This window comes from Propithecus coquereli, unplaced genomic scaffold (assembly GCF_000956105.1).
Source record: "Propithecus coquereli isolate 6110/MARCELLA unplaced genomic scaffold, Pcoq_1.0 Scaffold10, whole genome shotgun sequence".
Classification (NCBI taxonomy): Eukaryota; Metazoa; Chordata; class Mammalia; order Primates; family Indriidae; genus Propithecus; species Propithecus coquereli.
In genome coordinates, this window is record NW_012133858.1 from 15,061,716 (window position 1) to 15,085,972 (window position 24,257).

Genomic DNA, 24,257 nt, shown 5'->3' on the forward strand with positions numbered 1-24,257 from the left:
CAATGCCCAGCATGTAGTAAGTAATAAATAAACACATATCGAATGATTGATGATCAATTAACATCTGCCTAATAAATTCTGACTTGTCCTTCAGTGGTTTTGCAACCCATGGCAAGTCCTATTTTTACCTTTCTGAGTGTTTTCTTTTCTTTTCTTTTCTTTGGACATCTGTAAATTAGAGCTATCATTCCTTCTTCAGAGATGTGGGAAGAATTTTAAAGGAAGCATGTGAGAATGAACATAGGGTAAGACTTGACAGAGCAACAGTGCTAAAAAATGAAACTTAATCTTAATAAATGCATTCTGAAACCCAAATAAGTGTGTTCGATATAGACAGTTGGTATAAAATAAAGTATGAACTGTACAAGTAGGTGGACTGTTGGAAGAAAAGGGAGGACAGAAAACAAAGTGCTGGATGTGTATGATTAATTTCAATTTTCTATCCTAAATTCTCTCTTCCATTCAGCAGACTCTGGTCAAGTCAAACTGTATTTATCTGATGTCTGGAGAAACCGGGATGCAACGAGAAACTAGGCTGTTTGGATTCTATTCATTTAAAAGGAAAATAACTGACACTCGCCCTCAAAAAAAATGTTGTATGCAGTTGCAGGCATACTGAGATCAAGAAGAGATTCCATGGGAAATAAGCTACAAACTGGCGGCTTATCTAAGGCCACCCAGGAGAGGTCATAGTGAATAAACAGTTGTTTCATATGCTTCTGCAGTGCTGGGGACATAATCAGTTTATGCTCCTTCGACAAGGAGTCAACTGAGCTGTCACATTGGCCTTTCTCAGTTCTCCAAGTAGATCAGGATAGAAAAATGAACTCAACACAGTCTCTGGCAAAAGGAGTACAGGAAGATAAAATGTGTAAGTGGATTAACATTATGCCATGTAGAAAATGGGGGGCACCCCAGATAGGATCGGAACGAGTACTCCGGTCACCCAGAGGGGACAGCTGTTCCAGGGAGGCTGCACAGAGAAAGAAGCAGCATCGGATCCGGGTGGTTACAGAGAGCCAGGATCTCGACAAGCACCGACGGCAGAGTGGGATACGAATGCTACCGGTGAGATGGACGCGGCCGTTGTTTGCGTGAGGTAGCTGATTTATGCCCTCCCTAATACAGACCCCAGGCTGAAAAGAAAATTTCGCAGAACTGGTATCTAGGTCACACCACTTAGACACCACAAAACTACCGGGCAATTAGAAGTAATTGCGAGGCAAATACTGTTCCCATTTGGCTCTAAGTGTCTTTATGACGGCTCAGGGAGGGGGCAAAAAGGGGGGAGGAGAGGAAAGATGTCAGATCCCGGCCTGGTCTCTTAAGAGTGGGACCAACCAATGCACTGCTGTCTGAAGTGTGTTATTTTAAAGGGCAAGAGACTCTGTGAAAAGACACCGCTTGTTCACATGGCAGCTCTCTAATTACCACTAGGTATCCGGCGGCCACCGAACGCTTCTCCCACCTTCATGCTGAGCTCCCGTCACACTGCAGCCTGCAGTAACTGGGGCAGGAAACACAACGCATCCAGGAGGAATACAAGCAGTAGAAAGAACGCCACATGGAAAACCTCAGCTCTGGTCACTGTTTTGCCACTGACTGTGATCAGCGGCAAGTATCTTAGTTTTCCCCAAGCCTCAGTTGCCTCTTCTGTGCAATGGAAATTATGATACAGAGTCCACCCACCTGTCTGGGCTGTTGAGAGAGAAAATGAGATCCTGGAGATGATAAGAGCTTTGTAAACTCTGAGTATTGACGTGAATATGAAGCACTATTATTACGGAACATATGGCTGTACGTGGGAATTCACCTCATGTCTACTATTTCCAGTTGTATGGGAAGCTATGCACAGATCTCCCAGTGGATGACATGCCCAACAGCCAAGGAGGGGGGAATCACAGGGCGATTTTACTGGGCTGGGCTTTGGAGATCATTTCTCTTGGTGTCTTGTCCCTTCTCTCTCTTCTACGACAGTCTTTACAAATTATTCTCCCTCCTCTTCTCATTCAATTCTAGTGTCACTGAGGAAGAACGTAGGTTGTTACCTACTTGGGTCATACTAGTTTGTCAGACCTCCTCCCTCCCTGCCATTTTTCAGATGGGGACAAAGTGACACCCAGGATCACACAGGCTAGCTCTCCCTGGCCTCAGCAGCGCTGTCCTCTTAGCTCCTGCCTGGGGCGGCAGATGGGCAGGAGGAAGCAAAGTGGCATGGACCCTGATCAGGTAGGGACCAGAACCACCTCATCTCCAGTTCTTCCCCCTCGAGGATCACGCCAGGAAAAATCGGTACACGGACATGCATCACTGAGGGTAAAAGGTACTGTCTGCGAGAATCTTATATCCCAACTTCCAAGATATAGCCCTCTCCCAGGAGTCTTTTGGGAAAGTGGAGCTCAGTGATAAGGAATAGATACTGGGCAGCAGATTTTGAAGCAAACAGGAACTAAGCAGTATGAATTTCCTCTTCTCTTGAGTTGTAATAGTACACAGCATACATCATGGGTATTTCCCTCTGTTATGGGTAGTTTTCTTCCCTGATACATATTGTCTACCCTCTTTAAAGATAGGGGTCGTGTCTGAAACATGCTTTTTAGGATATAGCACAGTGCAATGCCAGTAGTAGGTACCCAAGAGATATCTGATGAATAGGTAAATGAATAAATGAACTGATATATGAACTATTCTGTTTTCTTTCACAGCCCTATGAAGCCTTGCAGCTAGAGAGGTGATATTTCAGAGAGGAAGAAACAATAAGCCCCCTCTGCTTTTGACAGGGGACTAAATTCAGCCCAAAGCATCTTTTTTCCTCTCTCTATTTACTCTGGACAATCTGTCCCTTATCAGATGAGCTCAAGGCTGGTTGGAAATATGCATATTTTATTTGAAAATATCTGCTTCTTCCAGTTTTGTTTTGCCGCGCAGACATTTGTCTGCTTTGCTGTATGTTATGCATCAGATAGGACGCAGACAAACTGCTTTGGCTTTCTAAACTGTTGTGTTTTCTCCATTCAGTTATCATTTATCTCATTTCCCTTCCTGCATCTCACTCTTACTCCCAATTTCCAATTTTATCCACAATGAAAGAGAACAATTTCATTGTTACTCTGCTTCACTGAGAGCTAGAAAGGGCACTGGCATGGGAGTTAGAAGGCCTGAAGTTTAGTTCCCATTCTGTCACTAATAAGCTGTGTGACCTTCAGCCGATCACCTCTCCTGTTTTGGCCTCTGCTTGTCCTTTGCAAAATAAGGTCTTCTCTTGACAGTCACAGAATCTAAGGGCAATAGTCTGAGACTCTCCTGGTATCAAGCTGCAGTAACAGTTGCACCATTTTTCCCATTCAGTGCAGATGGGGAAGAATTCTTGTCATTTCTGGCTTTGGTTGAAGATAATCATCTGGCATCAGCTGGCTTAGCGAGCCCCCTCCTCACTCTTCATCCCTGATGCACTCCCACCCAGAGTGGCTTCATGGGAATGCAGTCTGTACAGTTATACATGGTTCTGCACATAGAAGGGCCCCATGCTTTGTTTTGTTCTGCCGTCATCATCTTGAAACTCTTAATAATTTTTGAATATGTGGCCTGCATTTTCATTCTGTTCCGGGCCTTGCAAACTATGTAGCCAGTCCTGCCCCTAGTCTTGTACCTCCACTCCCTGAAAGCAACAGAGAACTAAGAAGACCAGGAAGAGGAAGACAATGGTGCAGCTTTGCCAGTCATTAATGGCAGGGAGAAGGGCTTCCCAACAAGGCAAAGCCTTACCTTGGAATTCCCTCCCTTACAAATGTAAAAGCAAAGAGAAGACAAGGTGGGAGGACATGAAACTTGCCACAGGCCCCACCCCTATCAACCCTCCCCATCTTGGGTGGACCGGGGGTCTGACTCATGCCCAGGGTGTGGCTCACCCTTCCTGCTAAGCACCTGGGCTCCACCCTGCTCACAGGGCTCAGGAGGAAGTGTGGGTTACTCTGGAGCACATGTGGAAACCATCCAATCACCTCTCAACATCACAGAGCTAGCTGGGATCTCAGAGCAGACTCAGGCAGCTATCACAGTCCCCCTTCATCAGAGAGAAACACCACTCCAGACTGGACAATAGACTGACTCCAGTTCACACTGCGAGCCAGTTTCCATCTCTTCTTGGCATTAATTCTCTTGTGAATGACTTCACCTTTTCTGTGTCTTTGGCATCCACAGGGGAGGAACTTACTCTTCTGTCACACAAATAGCATAGTCCCACCCCCAGTACAGTAACCAGCAGGTTCTGATGCTCCATATATATGGCCGAATTAAATGAAGATGACCCTGATATTTTAAAACCACAATAAGATGAAATTATAATTACCATTGGTTCTTTTCTCTCACCCGAAGTTCTTCTGCTAACAGCCTGAGTCATTTCACATGTCTCAGCAGGGAAGAAATCAAAGAAGGGAAAAGAACCTTGACAAAATTTAAACATGCAAATAAAGAGCTTATGATAAATTACAATGCAAATAAGCTTTTAAAACACTAAGACACCAAGGAAAGTATGAGGGACTCTGGTTAGGATAAAAGATATTACGCATTTGTGTGTAGGCATGGGGAGTTACTCAGCTAGCTCACTAGCTCTCTGGGTGTACGTGGGCAAGTATACCCTTGGGCAAGTTTCCCTCTTTGGCCTTTGGCTTCCTTGTCGCCAAAATGAAAAGACTTGGATGTGCTCAGAGTGGGGTCTCTTCCATTCTATGCTCCTAAGTATTGAACTATTAGCACCTTCATATTAGTGTCGTGAATTAAGGACTGATCTTTCAGGGTAAGATTACATTCTAGAACATAAGTTGGCATGGCAAAATAATCAAATGATGAAAGCAACAAAACAGTTCAATTCAGTTGAGCTCTGACGGTGGGAGGTGACCCAGAGAGGAAGCCGCTATATAGCACATACCCACAAACACAGTCATTCGAATTCACATTTGAAGACATTGAATGTTCTGTTCTGTTTGGATGTCTGAAGAATAAAGGAGAATATTGGATTCTAAGGCCAAAACCATATTACTTAGGGTCCAGAATATTTGGCTAAGAAGTTTGTACTTAATTTTCATCTGCATTATGTGTTAGTGACTGTGCTTGATGATTCTGTCCTGACGTGTGATGAGTTCCTGTGAACCATGACCAGTTTTGCAGAGAGCCCGAATAACCTGGGGAGAGGAGGTGTTCCTTATGTCTGTCTTAGTCCCTGACCAGTCATACTTGTGCTTCTGCTCCCATAGCATAAGGGATTTTGCACATTGGTAACAGCCTGTGACCACCTGAATCAAAGTCAGGCTCATAGTTTGGACCTTATGACTCCATTCTCAGCCTGGACTTTCATGGCAAGGAATCCTTCAGTTCTAAGGTCCAGAAAGACAGCCCCTCACACTGAAGACAGCGTTTGATGTGCAGGTCCCTAGACATCTGCCTGAGAACCTCGTGTTAGAAATACACATTCCTAGGCCTCCTTGATTTACTGGATTACAATCTCTGGGAGATGTCCTAGGAATGCCCATGTTAACAAACCTTGCCAGATGGCTGTTATGTACATAAACACTTGAGAACCAGAGTGTTACATTTGCTCAATCTACTGTGATAATGATTATGAAAACTCTAATCCAGGATAGGCTGTACAAAAACCCAGGGGCAAGACCTTATAGAGTGAATCAGTCCTACTTCAAGGAGGCAGCAATGAAACCTGTGTGTCTGGAACATTGGGCAGCAGGCAGGGTGAAGGGTGTGATGAGGTTAGAAGGCAAGCAATTTGTACACAGGTCACCCACGACTCTTTTATTTTTACATTACTCTTCATTGTATGATATAAGAATCAGTGGTCTTCCTCTCAAATTCTCACAGTTCGATATACTCTCACTGACTTATTATACATGAAAGAGTTTCTTGCTTAACAACAGTTAACAGGGGAAAAAAATCTGCAAGGATGGGGATGAGAGCTAGCTGCATTTTACAAAATCTCACCAAAGAGAAATCCTGCAGGCTTGTGCACAGGGAGGAAGTTTAGTAAACTGCATCCCCATTTCCAGGGATACTCTGCCACGCAAAGGGTGTGAGGCCAGTGAGGACAAGCTTTAGCTCCATAGAGTTTTCTTCAAGCATGTTTTGGACCCCAGGTGACATGAGAGCTGCAGAGGGAACCTGCCACACAACATGCCATATCCGTTTTCAGAGGGTGTCAACACCCTCCTTCCCACACCTGCTGTTCCCAAATATCACAACCTGATTTTTTTCTCCAACCTCCTGTCTTGATGATGATGATTAAATATTCATGGAATGCTGTGATGCCAACATACTCTGTGAAATTTCAGATACCTTTTTTTAAACAGAAGCTTTTTTTTCTTTTTCAGTTTATCTCAATTTTGAAAAAGAGGTAAAAGGAATGACAAATGCAGCGACTCGAAAAGTAGAAACCAAACAAAAAAACTAGTGTCCTAGGTTTCCACAGTTGTGCTTCAAGCCAAAAATGTCTCACTTCAAGAAAAAGAGTACGACATAGAATTTAGAAAACAAAGACATGGAGGAGCAATTGTTCATGTTACAAAAGAATCTTTCATTTTACCATGGGGTCCATTCAAATAGCAAAATCATCAAATGTGTGTAAAATACAAGTGAATGTATGTGTGTATTATTTGTTTATTATGCCAAAAAAACTTCACCTTATTCAAAAAATGTATACTTTTTAGAATCTCAGGCTATTAGCTAAAAGTATCATCTTATCCAGTTGTTTTCAGCGTGAGTCTCAGTAGAGGTGCCACCAAGGTATGTCTGGGGTTGCCAGGAGGGACAAACAGAGCCCTAGAAGGTAGAGCTAAAGAGACTCATCCCAGTTCAATACAGCAACTCCACTGCTACTTGGGAATATATTGGAAGTGCACATAATACTTAATTATTAAGAAGTTGTAGGAAAGCTCCAATAATACGCACAGAAGTACAATTCTTCAATTTTATATTTGAAAAAACAAAGGCGCAGAGAAAAGTGACTGTCCCAAAGTCATACACTGAGTTTTAACTTCAATCCAATATTTTCTTTTCACTGCTCCTTGTTGCCCCAGGGAACTCTTATAATTTTGTTAAAGAAGTTGTTTATCTTCTATAAATGTTAGGGGTTTTAAGCCTAAAACTGGTAAATTATCATAATAACCAAAACAAGTGGCTATGAGATAATCATAAACTGAAGGTAAGATGCAAAACTTTTTCCTTACTGAAGAAGCTCGATATTCTCAAAGGTCTCCAGATTAGCTGAATAGTGTCAGTGTTGATCACACCCTTGTCTTGAATCATAATACAGATAACTTGAGCTAACACACACCAAAATTTGATTTAAAATACCAGCTAAAGCAAGGTGTTATCAAAATGAATCAATGCCTCAGTGAGAAGCAGTCACTCAGAGAAAAACCATTAAGAATGCTGTGTTGAATTAACTAGTGTCTTATTTATTTATAATTATTTAACTAATACTAATGTAGTGCTTACATTATGCCAGAAACTGCTGTCAACACCTTACAAATAATCATTTAATCTCCTCAACAACCCTGTAAGGAAGGTCTTATATATTATTGACAATTTATAGGTGGGAAAACTAGGTACAGGGAGAGATTTTCTTATTTCTCCAAATTCCCCTGCTTGTATCTTATGTTCAGAGCAGCCTCAGTTAATCTATTTTCAAATGATCAGCTAGGCTTTCCCACCTTTATGTCTTTATCTTTACATCCTCTTGATTTGGAACTTGGAATGCTGCCTTTCCCTCTTCCATACGAGCCATGAAAGATCTAGATAAATGTCATTATCTGGCTATTGCTAGAGCCAGATATGAACCCCACCACTTCCAAATTCCAATAGCAACTTATCATATATTCATTGTCATGTTACCTACTCTTCTGCTCAAAAAAAATCTCTCAATGTTTCCTCGTTGCAAATCAAACTGAGTACAAAATTATTACCCTGTCATTAGAGATTCTTAACAATAACACCTCACCCTTATTCCCCATTATTTCTTTTGGTATATCATATACTCCAGCCAAACTAAACTGTCATCATTCCCCAAATATGTCTCACAGGCTGCTACACCCATGCCTTTTCTCAGAATGATCCCTCTTCCTGGAGTCCCTCCCTCTCACCTCCACTTAGAGGAAGTCTTCACAGCCCCCAAAGCCACCTGCTCTATGAAGCTTTCTCCACACTCTTCAGCCCTCCTCCATGCAGCAGCCACCTGCCTTCACCTCACCCTCCATATCCCTTTCCCTTTTCTACACCACATACAGTATCCGTCTTATAGTTGTGTCTAGACCGTGTCTTCCCCTGACTAGTGTGAGAGCATTTTGAGAGCAAGAACTGTCACATCAATCACCTAAAGTCCCGTCATCACTGGCATATTATAGGTATTTAGCAAACATTTCATGGAATAGTATAAAATGGAGTGGATAAAGGATGAAAAACTGGATAAAAGTGTAGGCACAATCATTGCCTTTAGACCCTGATGACAGGCTTTTGGGCCTAAAGAACAGAATATTTTGTACGGTTTTGGCACCTGAAAAAAGTGGTTGCTGAGAGAAGCAGGGAGAAGTGGACAAGAAGAATAAAAGGAAGAACCTACCATGTATTAAGCTAGTGGGCAAGCACTCTGATAAACACTTAATATATTGAATCATTTGACTTATTTGGTTCTTACAATATCCCTTCATTTGATGCCAGAAGAAACAGAGGAGAAACAAGTGAATAACTTGCCCCAAGGTCACAGAGACAGTCCTATCCTACAGCTGTTTCCCCCTGGCCTAGTGCTTCCGCTAGCAAAGGACAAGTGAGAGAGGCCATGCCCATTCCCTCCAGCCCTGTCTCCCAGCATGATCTGGCACTAGATCACCTCAGCAGTGGTATGTCATAAAAAGCAATAACAATGAAAGCTATACTTCCCAAACCTATCACGTACCAATTAAAAGGTACATTATACACATTATCCCAAATTGTCTTAACCTTCCCATGAGGTGGCCATTACCAATCTCAATACAGGGAGGGAAAGTGAAGTTCAGTGATGTGTCCAAGGTCATGCCATGGTGCAAAACCCCAAATCCAGCCCAGACCTTTATGAGGCAGCCTTTCAATCGTGCTTTGTTGCCTCTTCTTAGATTCTAGCCATACGTGGTATATTAAAGAGATTCTCAAAAACAAACAAGAAACCACACACACACACACACACACACACACCCTGGAAGGAGGAATTAATTACTACTTTGAATATGAAGAACACAATAAGAATTTTCCATATGATGATCTGAATCTTCACCTCCAAGAGAAAAGTATCCTTAGAAACAGGTCTGGCAGGTGAACAAGGTAGGGCAACGCCAACACCCCAACACTTCCCTCTGGGTTTCACCTTTCCCTGGAATTCTTATATTTTGATTCTTGTTGCCGCCACCACAGCTAATCCCCATCTCTCGTCCCTTGGAAAGTGGGAGAGGATGAGAGAGTAATACTTTTCCTCTTTACCTCTCAGCTCAAGGTAAACATAATCTCTCTCCTTGTTTTCCTTAACACAACTGAGACTGGCTAACACGTTCCAAATGAAATTTACCAAACGCTGAGAAAAACCTAAATGGAAATAAAGAAAATTACAACAGCACATAATACATGACTGATCGCAAGGTTTCTAATTAAAGTAGAGAACGGCTTTACTGTACACCAAGTTCTGCCACATTTCCCCCAGCCAAAGATTATCTTAAACAATCTGCAAGCACTCTGCGTGGTGTTCCCTCTGGATTTCCCCATGGGATCACCTTCCCACCATGGAGAAGACATCACCCAATCAAACCTCCAGAGTCAAGCTGCTGATTGACTAGGATCCTTTTATTCAGTTGTAACCTTCTCTTTCAGAAGATTCAACTCATAACCAATTTGCCAAGAGGCGCTAACTGGCATCCTGAAGCCCCATCTTGGCTCAGGCTAACAGCTCTGCCCATCTCCATATTAGCATTCAGCTCACCCCTCCACCCAGCCACCTACCCAGCCACCACAGAGGCTTTCCTCTGGAATTTGAATTTTAGAATTTCTTATGACGTTAATATCAGAGTGCCAATCTCTGAGGAGACCACCCCGCATGCTCCTTTGAAATGCTCATTAAGACTGATGACCATGAATCTTTGCAGATCATAACCTATCCCCACAAAAACACCCCATCAAAATATCATCTACCTCAAGAGGCATTATCCCAGGACTGTGGGTATGAAGTTGCAGTACCTGAATAAAACAGATGCCCAATTTCTCATCTCCCATCTCACATGGCACTCCTAACACCAAGGACAACGTGCCAAATAATTAAACCACACCAGCCACTGAATCCGATCATTCCTGTTTGGGACTCATAGGTTGCTGGCAATAACAACAAGGACACAAAAATGACAACATCACATGAACAAATGCTGCTGCCTTATGTTAGTGTTGCGCTCCACAGTTTGTGACGGATTTCCCATCTCTCACCTCCACTCAGCCTCCTGTCAGTTCCATGACGTCACCAGGACAGGGGTTACAACTACATTTCTCCCTCTTCCCAACCTACACCTCTGGAACCATCCCTCACTTTCCCTCCTTTCCCCCTCGCTATTCCTTGGCACACGGTGCTTGTTTATGCTTCTTTACCTTTGCCCGTGCCATGCCCTTTACCTGAAATGCCACCTCCACCTGGTGGAATATGCCATCCTCCTGAGACTCTTATGAAACCTGCTGTAATTCTCAGCATCGGGGCTGCCCTTGTATATTCTTTATTTTAAAGGCTGGAAAGAAACTTTATCTTTTTTTATTTGCATGGCTCAGATGAATTACCATTTTGAACATTTTCCTATAATTTACTATGATTTAGCATTGAGACAAAAGGTTGTGAGCACAGAATGGCATGGCCTCAGGGAAGCAGGGTGTAAATGTGGTGTGAGAGGAGTACATTTTTACCATCATGAGAATAACTACCTGCCACTCAGAAGAAAATTCTGGAGACAATAAACATTACTATCTCAACAGTTTTCACAATAATTCTTCTTAAGAAGAAAATTGCTTTTGTCTTGGGCAAAAAGAAAAAAATACTTTAGGAGCCCTTGGGACAGAAAGTGTGCTTTTGAGGATAGCTTCAGAGAAGTGAGCAAAATATCTGCAGTGAAAATGAGAGTAATTTGGTTTTAGTCCTCAGAAGAGAGAGTATGAATAGAGGACAACAGAACTGTGAGGTGAAGAAAAAGTTTGTCAGCATGGAGACAAACTGAACAAGACGGGCTGAAACTAATGAAGCTCTGTGGTTGTGGGAGCGTAAGGACATTTTAAGAACAGTGATGCCTGCTTTTCTCATTGAAAGTTATTAAAATGCTTTAGATCTCTGAACCTTTCAGTTCCCCCAGCTGTCCAAAGGGAATGATAATGAAACCTAGTCCACTGGACTGTTTTGGGGACTAAGTGAGAAAAATGGGGTAAGAACAGTTTGAAAGCCAGGAAATTAATGATGGTCACTATTTCCTGTCTGAGATGGTTTCAGGGACCCACCAATGATAATGACAAATGACTATGATATTGACATTTGATATTTTTTTGTCTATAAAAGGTTTGGCCAGAGTCCTTGTTTTATAAATGTGGCCCCTGAGAACCAAAAAAAAAAATAAATAAAATAAAGAAATGCTGTAACATATATGAGGCACCACAGTAAATAGATAATGTCCCCTTCATCCACTTGCTGATTTCTTCAAGCCTTTACTAATATCTGTAACATACATAGCACAATACACGGCACCAGTAATTCGGGCTTTGACACTATTAGGCAGGTTGGGTTTGCTATAGCCAGAAAGGAGAAGGAACAGCAGAACTTATGAGAACTCCTGTCACATAGGTCCAGCAGGTTCCAACTCATCAACCTGGTGCAGGAAGACGGGGAGGGCATTCACAAGCAGATCTGCCATCCTCCCGGGATGCAACAGTGCAGTGTTTTGTTTTGTATTTTATTTTCATGGAAACTTCCTCCCAGAGGGTCAAGGATGCCTGTTTCACTCTGTTAACAGACTAATCACTTCCTTCTTTGCCTTTTCTCTTCTTCCTTGCCTTTCTCCAAAAACATCGTTAGGTAAACCAGAACAGAAGGTGGCCGGAATCTCGCCTGTGTGTCTGCCTTGCAGAGCTCCAAGTCAGAAGGAGGGTGCCCCTCGCCGAGTTCCTGGCATTTGATGTTCAGTCTGGAAAGGAAGTGTGACCATCTGCCTTGGATTCTATCAAATGGAGTCTGTCCTCTCTGTTCAGTCCCGTGGACATGTGAGTCATGGACCAGTTGGAATAGAAGCAAGGTCTCTAGCTGCAGCCTGAGAAATGACAAATCTAGGGTTAGAATAAAGCCTAGTAGGATAGCAGGGAAGACAAGACAGGAAAATTAGGTCAGTACCTGCTCCTCGGGATCCGAGACAGAACAGTGCTGACACCTGGATGGCTGAATACTCAGTCAAGCTTCTAAGATACACAACTGATACCACGAACCAGGCCCAAGAGCTCCTGAAAAACACTGGCTCTACCACCCTCAATTTATAGATGGGGAAGCTGAAGCTCAAAAAGAGAGAGTAGGCCAGGCACAGTTGCTCACACCTGTAATCCCGGCACTTTGGGAGGCCCAGGCAGGAGGATTGCTTGAGGGCAGGAGTTTGAGACCATCCTGAGCTGTATAGAGAGACCTCTATCCCTATAAAAAAATTTTTAAAAAAATTAACCAGGAAAGGTGGTGCACACCTGTCATCCCAGCTACTTAGGAGACTAAGGTGGGAGGATTGATTGAGCTCAGGAGTTTCAGGCTGCAGTGAGCTATGATCACGCCACCACACTCCAGCCCGTGGGTGACATCATGAGATCCCATCTCAAAGAAAAGAGAGAGAGAGAGAGTGACAGCTGGTCAGTAGGAGAGCCAGAGTCAGAATCAGGCGCTCTAACTCTCTGGCCTAGCTTTTTTTCACTACAATAGTACAACTCTTGTCACTGACTGAGGACAACGAAAGAAGTGTAATGGTCGTAAGTGGCTGTCCCAGTGATTATCAGTACAAGAAATCTATCCCTCAGCCTGAGAACCCCATAGACAGATCACCGACAGGCCTCCAGATAATACAGTTTGCATCAAAACAACTTTTATTTCCTAAATGTTTTCTCAGCTGTGCCTTAAAATAAAATATATGTGTCTAATCTTACTCAGCTCTGTGCTGCCTGCTGCCGTCAGAGAACAGCGAGGAAGCACTCACACAGAGAAGCTGCAGACTCTGCAAGGAGATGCGGGGAAGGGTGAGGGCAGTGGAAATACCCACCAGACCAGCCGCGCTGGGTGCTTCTCCCAGGAATGTTGTCTGCTCAGCCTCTTGGCTCAGTCGGAGTGGAAAGGGCACGTCCAGGTGAAGCTGGACTCAATGTCATCCCCACAGGTCTTCCCCGTTGCAGTGAAAGGCACTCCATCTTCCCAGGTGCTCCCTCACAAACTCGTAACGCTACCCCCAACTCTCTTGCACACTCTGCATCCAATTCATCAGTAAACCTTGTGGGCTCTAACTCCATAATGTAGCATGTATTCCTTTTCTCTTACCGTTATATAAAATCACCCCCAAAACGGTGGCTTAAAACAACACAGATTTTTTACCTTACAGTTCTGGAGGTCAGAAGTCTGAAAGGCTAAATTTATTCTGGAGGATCTTGGAGAGAACTCTTTCAATTGATTTTTCCAGCCTCCCCAAGCTAACCATGTTCCTTGGGTTGTGGCCCCTACCTCCATCATCAAAGCCAGAAATATCGCATGTTCTCTCTCTCTCTCTCTCTGCTTCTTCCATCCTCACATCAGCTTCTCTCTTTCTTTTTTTATTTTTTCAGCTTTGTGGAGGTACAATTGACAAATAAACATTGTATATATTTAAGGTGTGCAGTGTTGATGTCTTCACATAGGTTTGCACTGTGAAATGCTTACCACAATCAAGCTAACACATCCATTAGCTCACATAGTTACTTTTTTTGGTGGTGAGAGTATTTAAGATCCACTCTCTTAGCACATTTCAAGTATACAATACAGCACTGTTAATTATTGTCACCATGCTGTACATTAAATTTCCAGCACGTATTCATCCTGCATAACTAAAATTTTGTACCCTTTGATAAACATCTCCACATTTCCCCAACCGCTGCCCAAAAAAACCTTGTTAACCAAATTTTACTCTCTGCTTCTATGAGTGCCACTTTTTTAAATTCTACATATAAATTAGATCAGGTAGTATTTGTCTTTCTGTGTCTGGCTTATTTCACTTAGCATAATGTCCTCCAGGTTTTCTTTATCCATTTATCTGTTGAGAGAGACTTAGGTTGATTCCATATCTTGGCTACTATGAAAAATCACCTTCTGTCTTTCTAATTATACTGCTTCCTCTTAGAAGGACCCCTAGGATTACCTTGGGACCACTCAGATAACCCAGAATAATCTCTCCATCTCAAGATCTTTAACCACATCTGCAAAATCTCATTTTCCTTATAAGGTTCCAGGGATTAGGATGTGGACATGTTTGGGGGCCACTATTCCACCTACTACATAGACAAAATCTTATTATATTTCAGCACCTCCTCAGCGATCACCCTAAGCCCAGCCTTCACTATCACTCACCTAGTTTATCGCAGTAACCTCCCAACCGGTTTCCCTGCTTCTGCCCATCCTTCCACCCTCAGAAGTGTAAGTCCAGTCATGTCAATTCCCTGCTCAAAGACACATTAAGGCCTCCAAGGCCCCCACGATCCAGCCCCAGCAACCCCCAGGTTCTCACGTCCTCCTGCTATGCCCCCTTGCTCACTCTGTCCCAACCACACCGGCCCCAGTGTGGTGAATGTGCCAGGTGCACCCATGCCTCAGAGCACTTTGCACTTGCTGTTCCCTATGCCTGGGACACTCTTTCCTGGGGAGTCACATGGCCCATTCTCTTACCTTCCTCCAATCTTTGCTCAAATGTCACTGTCTTGGCGAGGCCTTCTTTGACTGTCACTTAAAATTGTGACATCTCCATAATACAGTCACCTCCTGCTCATCTAATCTGATTTATTTTTCTTTCTAGTATTTGTCACCATCTGATAGACTACATGCCCTATTTATCTGTTATTTTTTGCCTCACCTTCCCCCTCCCCAACACACAGAAATGTACATTGCATGAGGGCATGGATTTTTTGCATGTCTGACTCACTGCTGAATCTCTAGTACCTAGAACAGAGCTTAGTACATAGTAGACATTCAACAACTATTTGATGAATAAGTGAATGAGGGTACTTAACCTCTCTGAATCAATGAACGAATTTTCTTCTCTAGCCTCAGTTTCCATAATCATGAAATGAGAGTATTAATATGCACTTTGCAAGCTCTTCAGGAGGTATTTTGGCCATCCCTCAGATGTTGCTATTCAGCATCAAACTTTCTCTTATTTCTGAAGAATATATCATGAAGTGAGGTATTGATGAGAGTCAATGCTTTCCTTCCATCCATGAAAAAAGAACTGCCTCATTCTCTCTTTATTTCTAAGCTTTCAAAAGTGATGAACATGTGATCTAGATTTGGTCAAACAGGTGTTTCTTTCCACCCAAGGGACTGGCTTTGGAAAGACAATGAGAATTCATTTAGAGTGGTTGTGGTGATGTCTAGTGGCATCCAGTAGCGACACTGTCATGGCCAGGCAATTATGGCTTAAAGACCCTCACTGTACTGAGAGTCGTCTTAGTCCTCTAAGACTACCTTGGCTTCTGCCCATAGTCCCAGTCAGGTCTTCCTGCCTCTCCTCAGATCAGTCAGCCTCTATTTCTTCTAATCAGTTCCTCTTTTTGCCTACACTAGCAGGAGTTTCTTTTGCCTGCAGAAAGATCCCTGTAGTAAACTCAGAGGGAGTCTATAATAGATGTTGCTGGTGTTTCACCCAGATCTTATTTGCCAAGTGGGATACATGCCGTAGCCACTACAGGTGCTGCAGCTAACAGCTTACAGACTTGATCTTGGAAGAATTGCTTTGGGCTGATGGGAGCTGGCTCAACTAGAGACACTTGGGGGGTTATACCACCCCTCACCCCACACATCCAATGACTGACTAATGCAGGGATCAAAAAGCCCAGATCCTTTGCCTCAGGTTGAGACAACTCCCTGGTGTGAATTACACTCCAGACTTTCTCTGAAACAGAAGAAGTATATATCTTACCATAGATTACCACTAGCAATCAGCTCTTCCCTTCCCTATTCTGCTTTCCTCATTCTCTTAGAGATGTTCCTTAAGAGCATGGACTCAATAAACCATTGACCTGAATCCCTTCTCAGTTTCTACTTCTGGGGCACCTGAATTAAAACAGATTTCAACTGATAATCGGATTATGAGAAATAAAATATTTATTTAAAAAATACCAGCCAGTACTTGGTAAGTTGTAATGATGTTCAATAAGTAGTAATAATTATATTTGTCAAAGTCTGGCAATGGCAAACTCACTATCTGATGTAACTTCCCGCCTCATGTATATTGTACTCTGATGGTCAGAAAATATTTTCATTAAGTCAAAATTTTTTCCTTGTATGTTTCATGCTTCTTTCTCCTATTCTTTTCCTCTAACATGAACTAAGACACACCTGACACTGCTTTCATAAGATAGCTGTAGAAATAATGGAAAGCACCAATCCTACTCTCTTAGGTTTTCTATTCATGAAATGAAACATTCCTAGTGGAGCAGACATGACTGTCCCACCACCACACACCCCTGTGTAAAGGAAACTGTCCACATGTAGTCTTCACTTGAAGGTCGAAGTTCCCCCAGCTTTGAGATAACCACGTTTATATGTTAGTACCTGCTTCTGACCAAAGCTGATTGGACCAGAAAGTGCCCTTGGCCCAAGGATTGCCAAAATATAGGATAATCAGCAACTATGGAGTGACTCAAATGAAATCGCTACCCAGCCAGGGGCTATGGTAATTAACCACAGAAATCAGATTACGTCTCTATGGATTTTGTAATATAGGGCAAATGGTACAGTTCAGAAGCATGGAAAGAATAGATCCCAAGGGAAGCAGAGACTGACAGAGTAGTTGAGTCACACTGAAGGTGAAGAACAGGAACAAGAGCCGTGTGCTCTGGCTCCCGCAACACCTAGAGAAGAGCAACCCAAGCACAACAATTGGATCCAGACCACATTCCCATTCAGGTGCTGTGGAGCCTGATGGTTAAGGTTTGCCTACCTTCCAGTAAAGCCAGAGACGCTTGTTTCCACGTGTGTATATCCTTAAAATAAATCTTACATTACTTGATTTAACTTGAGTGGGTTTTTCTTTCTCAGAACCAAGGGAGTTTAACACCCTCAGTAACCAAGCACAAAGCAATACTCTATTCAAAAGCCCTTTGCAATACCACAGTTTTAGCTATATTTAGGGTCAAATTTGTGTCTCCAAAATATGTGTCCAATATGCTTAGCACGTAATCTTAGATTATGAAGTAAGAAGACTGTTGCTGGGATATCAACTCCATCTCGCAAATCACATCAGCTTTTTCTATATTGGTGAGTTTCTAATAATACAGTATCCTATGTATGCAAAACCCACTTGCTTTTCTGAATGCCTGAGCTTACTGAAACCCCAAGGACAAGCACTGTTAAGGGACTCACTTTGGAGGTGTGCCTGCCATCTGAATTGTTTGTACAGGTATTTGCACAGACACCTTTAGAAAAAGATAAGAGCCAGCACTGGACTTTTATTGATTGAAAATTACTCAGCACTTTTAATCAATCATACAAATATTAGAGCTTTTATGGTGGGCTTGACAAAACCAAAGAAAGCCAAGGCATTGTCAGAGACAGAAGATCCTGGAGAGTCAATTCCCTCATTTCACAGATGGGAAAACGGAGGACCTGTGATACGAGCACACACGCAGGAACTGGGAGAGCCAGGGCTGCAGTAGCGGTGCCATGACATCATCCAGCCCCACTCTCTCCATCAGCATCCACTCACCTCTGCCTGCAGGGAGCTAGGGAGCTAGCTGAAAAGCACCAGACAGCCCACAAATAGCCCAGCATTGTGTTCACCACCTCACTGATTTTTATTCAGAATGATTCCAGAAAAAAATGTGACTATCTGATTTGGGAGAAACTTTCCTGAGTTCCTAAATGTCTTCAGTATCCAGATGAGTCGAAAAAGTAGTTATTGATCATGTACTGTGCGCCAGGTCGCAACAAAGCACTGTAGCTCCCTTCCTTCATGGACAGCCCGGTGTTATGAAGGGAGATGAGCACGGAAATGAACAGTTACAAATGAATGAGGGAGGTGAACAGTAGACATCCATGCAAAGTCTGCAAGTGTTCAAAGAACACTTCTGCCTGCCGCTCTTTATCAAAGGCAGTAGGCTGGGTTCCATTGCCATTGTCTGTAATGAAACATAGAACAGCCCCAACCCATTAGCTCCAAAGTGTGATATTCACTTGGTTAATATTTATTGAATTTGGCACTGCGTACATAAAAGGACATTGGTCAGTGTGCCCTCAGGAAAATGACAATTAACCTAAGTAATGCAGGCAAGAGTCGATGCTAAAGTAATCATTTAACCATGTGGAAAACACTGTGTATATAATCATGTACTGGGAAAGTCGCTGAGTGAAAGTTAACATCTTTTCTGTGAAAGCCTCTGAGAAAAGGTGGGGGTTCTGGTTGGAAAGACGTGGCGGATGTCAGCTGACAGATGGCAAGAAGGAGGCAGTTCCGGACACAGGCTTGAAACAGAGAAGTTAGTGTGGGAAAGTGCGAGCAAACTGACCCCATCATGCAGAGAGAGTGGGCAAGGCGTGAGTAAAGACAAGGAGCATGAGAAAGAATAAGAGGAAATGCTGTTTGGTGGGTGGAATTTGTCTTTTGCGTCTGAGAGCGTGGATCTGGAGAGGGCAGAAGATAACCACACTGACTGGAACGAGATCGCCTTTGCCCAGCAGGGAACCAGTCACCCTTCATCAATTCTGGGACCGAAATCTCTCCTTCTGTAGCAAATGCCAGCCAGAGGCTGCACGTCTTCATGGACCCGCAGATCTTGATAATTCAACCACTCATCAAAAGACTCTCGAATACTTTCCCAAAGTGCATTTCTTGGAATGAAAGTAATAATTTTCATTCCCTTTCTAAGACCAAAGGGTCTCTTCTCATAACTCCATCACAGACGATCTGTGAATTGCTGTGGATTCTAGATGTGAATTAATACATTGGGTGACAGACAGAGATGCTTAACAGATACCACAGGGATGATGCCTCCTTCCCACAGGGTTAACTACCAGGCATTCCTCAAGACCCAGCTCAAAGACAGTCTTCCCTAAGCCCCAGAGAGAGGTCCTCTGCTTTAATAACATTTGGCACCTTTTTCTTAAAATGCTACTTATCGAGTTATAATTATTTGTTGACATGTTATTTTTTCCATTAGACTGTGAGCCGCTCAAGGCCAGGAACTGCATTTTGTACATTTTGGCGGAATGCCTGGCCCCCTCTAGATTCGTTGAGTAAACTGTCCCACCGAAACTGCAGTAACAAGTAGTAGCCACCAGATGGCAGTGTGTGGACAGTTTTCCCTTACCAATCAAGAAGGCAGGGAAGGGTTTTTATAGATTTTATAGCAAGTTGCCTTTCATCTTTTTGTCCTTGCAGACAAACAGGTCTCTAGAGACACCAGGACTTTTGACTAGGCAGTAGAATCCAAATTCAAAATCAGAACTTTGGGCAGCCATTGTATTCCCTATATGCTGTCCCTTTATGAAAACATCCTTCCTCCCAAAGACTGAGAAAGGATTATACTGTTCTCTGTTCCAGGACAGAGGAACTTGGATTTGAATTTGGCCTTCACAAGCACAAGGTGACCATCTTTTCAGCACTTAGGAAGAATGGCCACCAACACCCACTGATTGGTGGCATCTGTCGAGGTTCCTTAACCTCCTGCCCACCCCCATCTGCCAGATCCAAGCAACAAGCAAATGTCAGCCAAATGTTTCAGGCTTACTTTTGAAGCCAGTGTCTTCCCCGGGTTCCAACCTCCTTTCCCACTGAAGAGCACTTCGCTTGTCAGGCCGGGAGACCTACAGATCATCTTTCCCTCTCTTCCAGGCTAGAATTTAGAGGTACACCTAAGTGTAGAACCCCCAGCCTCTTTACCTGTGCTGGTCTCTGGAACTCAGAAGCAAAGAGGTTTCCAAACGGGAGACATCTCAGTCCAAATGAAAAGGCTAAAAAAAGTCCAAAAGCAAAACTGGTCTCAAGTTTCCACTTTTTCTCTGCCTCTACCCATTACTGTTTTGTAACCTCCTCTGTTCTCTAACCATGTGTTGCAGCTGCAGGTGTAGTGCATAGTACTGTAGGTGGAAAGCTGTTTTATCCACCAGCATCCACAATGCCCCAGCTCTTACAAATGTGTCCTATTCCTATGGACTTTTTCTTTCTCCATTGTTAGAGTAGAGGTTATAATAGAATATGAGGCCAGAAGGTTTTGAAGAGCTCAACTTCTATTAACCAAACGAGTCTCTTTCAGTTCTAGGGGAGTTTCAGGGGTCCACCCTGGAAATAAGACTCACTGGATAACTCTGTCCTCCTCCTCATCCCATGGATAGTGTAGTAGTTAAGACACAGGCTCTGGAGTCAAACAGACCTGGGTTAAAATTCTGGCCCTGCCACATCCTATGATCTTGAGTGAGCTATTTAGCTTCTTCAAATCTTATATTCCTCCTCTGTAAAATGGGAAAAATATAAACATACCTGAGAGGGATGCTGTGCAGATTAAATGATAAGGCACGTAAAGTGTTTAGCACAGAACCTGTGTGCGGCGTACTACATAACGCTAGCAATTACCACCAGCACACGCATTTGCAGAAGTACGCTGGAGAGGGCACAGATCCCTAGAAGTAGGGATTTTGGTTTTACACTCAGCACAGCTTCAGAAACTTCTAAGAATCCAAAACCTCTTCATAAATCATACCATGATCCATCCTTTAAATGAGATCCATATTCCTTTCCTCTATTTATTTTTTCACTTACTAGGATTTCATTAGTCCATAAGCTGTGGCAAGTTCAAGGTAGTCTATGGAGATACAAGGATGTGTTAAGCATGGTCTCTGTCCTCAAAGAGCTCACAGTGTTTCAAGGAGGCCGGCCCCACAAGCAATTATAATACGGTGGGATTGGTGCTCTAACATAGGTATGCATGAGACACAAAAGATACAGAGGGAAGGAGCCTGAGCCTCTGGCACTCCATGATCTAATTCTTGCCTTCCTGGCAATGTCTACCCCAGCAACAGTTGTCTTTTTGAGAATGCATTATGATGTCTCATACTCCTAATCATGACACTGACTGTTCTCTCTGCATGGAATACCCTTCTGCTTCATACTAATCCTGTACTAATCCTCCAAGTCTTCCTCAATTTCCTCAAAGAGACTTAGGGCCTCCTTCTCTTCTTGGCTGTGATCTAATTGAAGGTGGGGGTCGCGTCTTTACACTTTGGCCACTAGCACTTAACTCAGTGCCCAACACAAAACTGATATTCAGTGATTGTGGTGCATAAACAAAGCCTTAATGCATCCCTCATGCAACCAGTGCTGCCTGCATTTCATTTAGTAGGAAAAAAAATCAGCTGTGTAGCTTGTGGGACAGGAGATCGTGTCCCACAAGCTACACAGACCCATACAGGAAAGCTCTGACTGCTGCAGAAAGTATTCTAATATCATCCAAATTTTCTTTCCTTTTAACAACCACCAATTTTAGCCTAGTTTTGCTCTTTAGAACAATGCAGAATAAATATATCCATATTCTCTTCAACATGGCAGCCCTTTATATATATGAAGACATCAGAGAGATATAATATCAGTGAGATCCTCTTTTGTATTTTATTATTTTCAAACATGCACAACTAATTAAGCCATCATTAACATACATTCTTAAGTGTCCAACATGTGCTAAGTACTTCTTAGAAGCTTGAGTGTTGCAAATTTAGTCCTGATACCCGCAATACCATCCCCATACATTTAAGTTCCAATTTGCTTCATTGTGTTAATTCCAGTGCTGTGTTCTAGAAGCTCTAGATCATTTTAGATAGTAATATTATTGCTATTAATTATCATTATATTTATTATTATTGCTATTAATTTATTGAAATTATGTTTATTATTATTGCTATTATTATTGTTCCTATTAATTTATTGAAATTATGTGCCAAGCACAATACTAGGCCTTGGCACACTTCTTTTTAAATTCTCATATTGATCTGAAAATACAAATAACCCTATTGCTATTATAAAGGTGATGAGACTGAACTCAAGACAGATTAAGCCCCTGTTCAATGTTACCTTGATGTTAGGTGTCAGAGACAAGAAGCAAGGTCAGCCCACTCTTCTTCAAAAGCCAGAGTTCTTTCTACTTACTATGACATACCGTCCCTTTGTACCAGTCTGTGGTATTTGCTTTTTATTTTAGTTTGGAGTCATTTGCAAATTTGGGCATTCCCTCTTCTAGATAACATTTCAAGTCATTAATAAAAAACATTGAACAAAAAAAAGGCTTCTATTCCTCACCAGAAACCTCCTTCTAGATTACATGGAACTGTCAGCAACCCTCAAGAGCCACTTTTGTTCACCCATCCATGAAAGCAGTGAATGAGACACGACTCTGCTCTCATGTACAGTCAACCCACAAGAGGTCATGTTGAGTCCATTTCTAAAACTTCCTCATCCTGCTGATTTACCAGTTGAATGGCATGATAAGAAACAGAAATGGGCTGTGTCTAGCATGACTTGTTTATGATAAACTAGTATTAGCTTCTGGTCATCAGTGTCTATTCTTCAAAATGCACACAGATCATTTGTGTAATGATCTGTTCCAAAATTTCAGCAAGAATCAAGATAAAACTCATACTATTTCCTGGCTTCGGTGTTTAGTTTTATGATACGATGTAAATAATTTCCCTGATTTAAAGGGGAAACTCCTGTGAACCTATCAAAATATTATCTGTTCCCAGGCCTATTGACAAACACCCCCACTCACACCCCAGCTATATTTTAATGCTCAGTTTGACAGCAGAACCACTTGCCTCTCTGTTCTCAAAGTATGAATTTACATCACTATTTCATGTATCTTTTCCTCTTCATTGCCTATACAGCACCTGGAAGAGTATTTGGCTAAATATTTCTAAACTCACAATTAAAGGTTAAAAATACCTTAAAATTGCAGGAGCAAATCCTTACTTACCTAGAAGGTATGTGGATCCCTGAAGTCTACTTACAGGAAACAAAGCTTTCTGGCCACAGGTGGTTAAATCCAGGAGGGCATAGGCGATTCTTATTGTTCACCGTTGTATTCCCAGTGCCAGGAGCATAGGAAGGACTCAAGAAGCATTTGTTATAGGGAACAGGGAGAAGATGATAGTGAGAATATGTATAGAGAGAGAACCCATAGCTTTAAATTCATACTAAAACATGCATGACTGATATGAGAACCTTTCTAGAAAGCAGATCTGGTCAGAAGAGTGCGGGAAGAGTTCCAGAAGAAACCTAAAGGAGCGTAGGACAGCCACACAGAGAGGAAAGGGAAGAGGAACACACAGGGCTGGAGGGAGCTGCACTGAAAACAGTGGAATAAGTCATGGTGTTGGAGACAGAGGCTCAAGGTTCAAGTCCCCGGGATTACACCATTAGCTGTTGGCCATTGGATAAGTCTCACACCTTAACAGAGTCCCATTTCCTAGTTGATATGACAGAGACAAGAATTCAAATCTCACAGAAGTCGTGTGGGAATCAGTCGAGGGAAAGGACATGAAAGCATGTTATCAAATCAGTGTCACCTGCACCTAAATCTGGGTTGGGGTCAGCCTGAGAAGAGCACCAAGGGATTCCAAGAGTGTATTCAGGATAGATTAAGAGACTCCTTCACAACTGGGCTCTCAGGCTAACTTGAAAAGGTTCTGGCTGAGGAAAAATGTTGACCTCCACCAGGTTGAGCAGACAGTGCCACTGTGGTGTGGGAGCCACGGAGACAAAGCCGTACAAGTGTTCATCCAGCTCCTTGTTCTCCACTCGTCTACAGCTCAGCACATCCTAAACTGAATCTATAATCTTGTTCAGAGAACCAGCTTCTTCTTCAACATCCCTGTTTGTTACTGACAGACAGTATCTCAAGCCACTTGGGCCTGAAATCTGCGTCCTCATTGTCAACCTTGAAATGTGTAATTGTCATGCTGAGAAGCC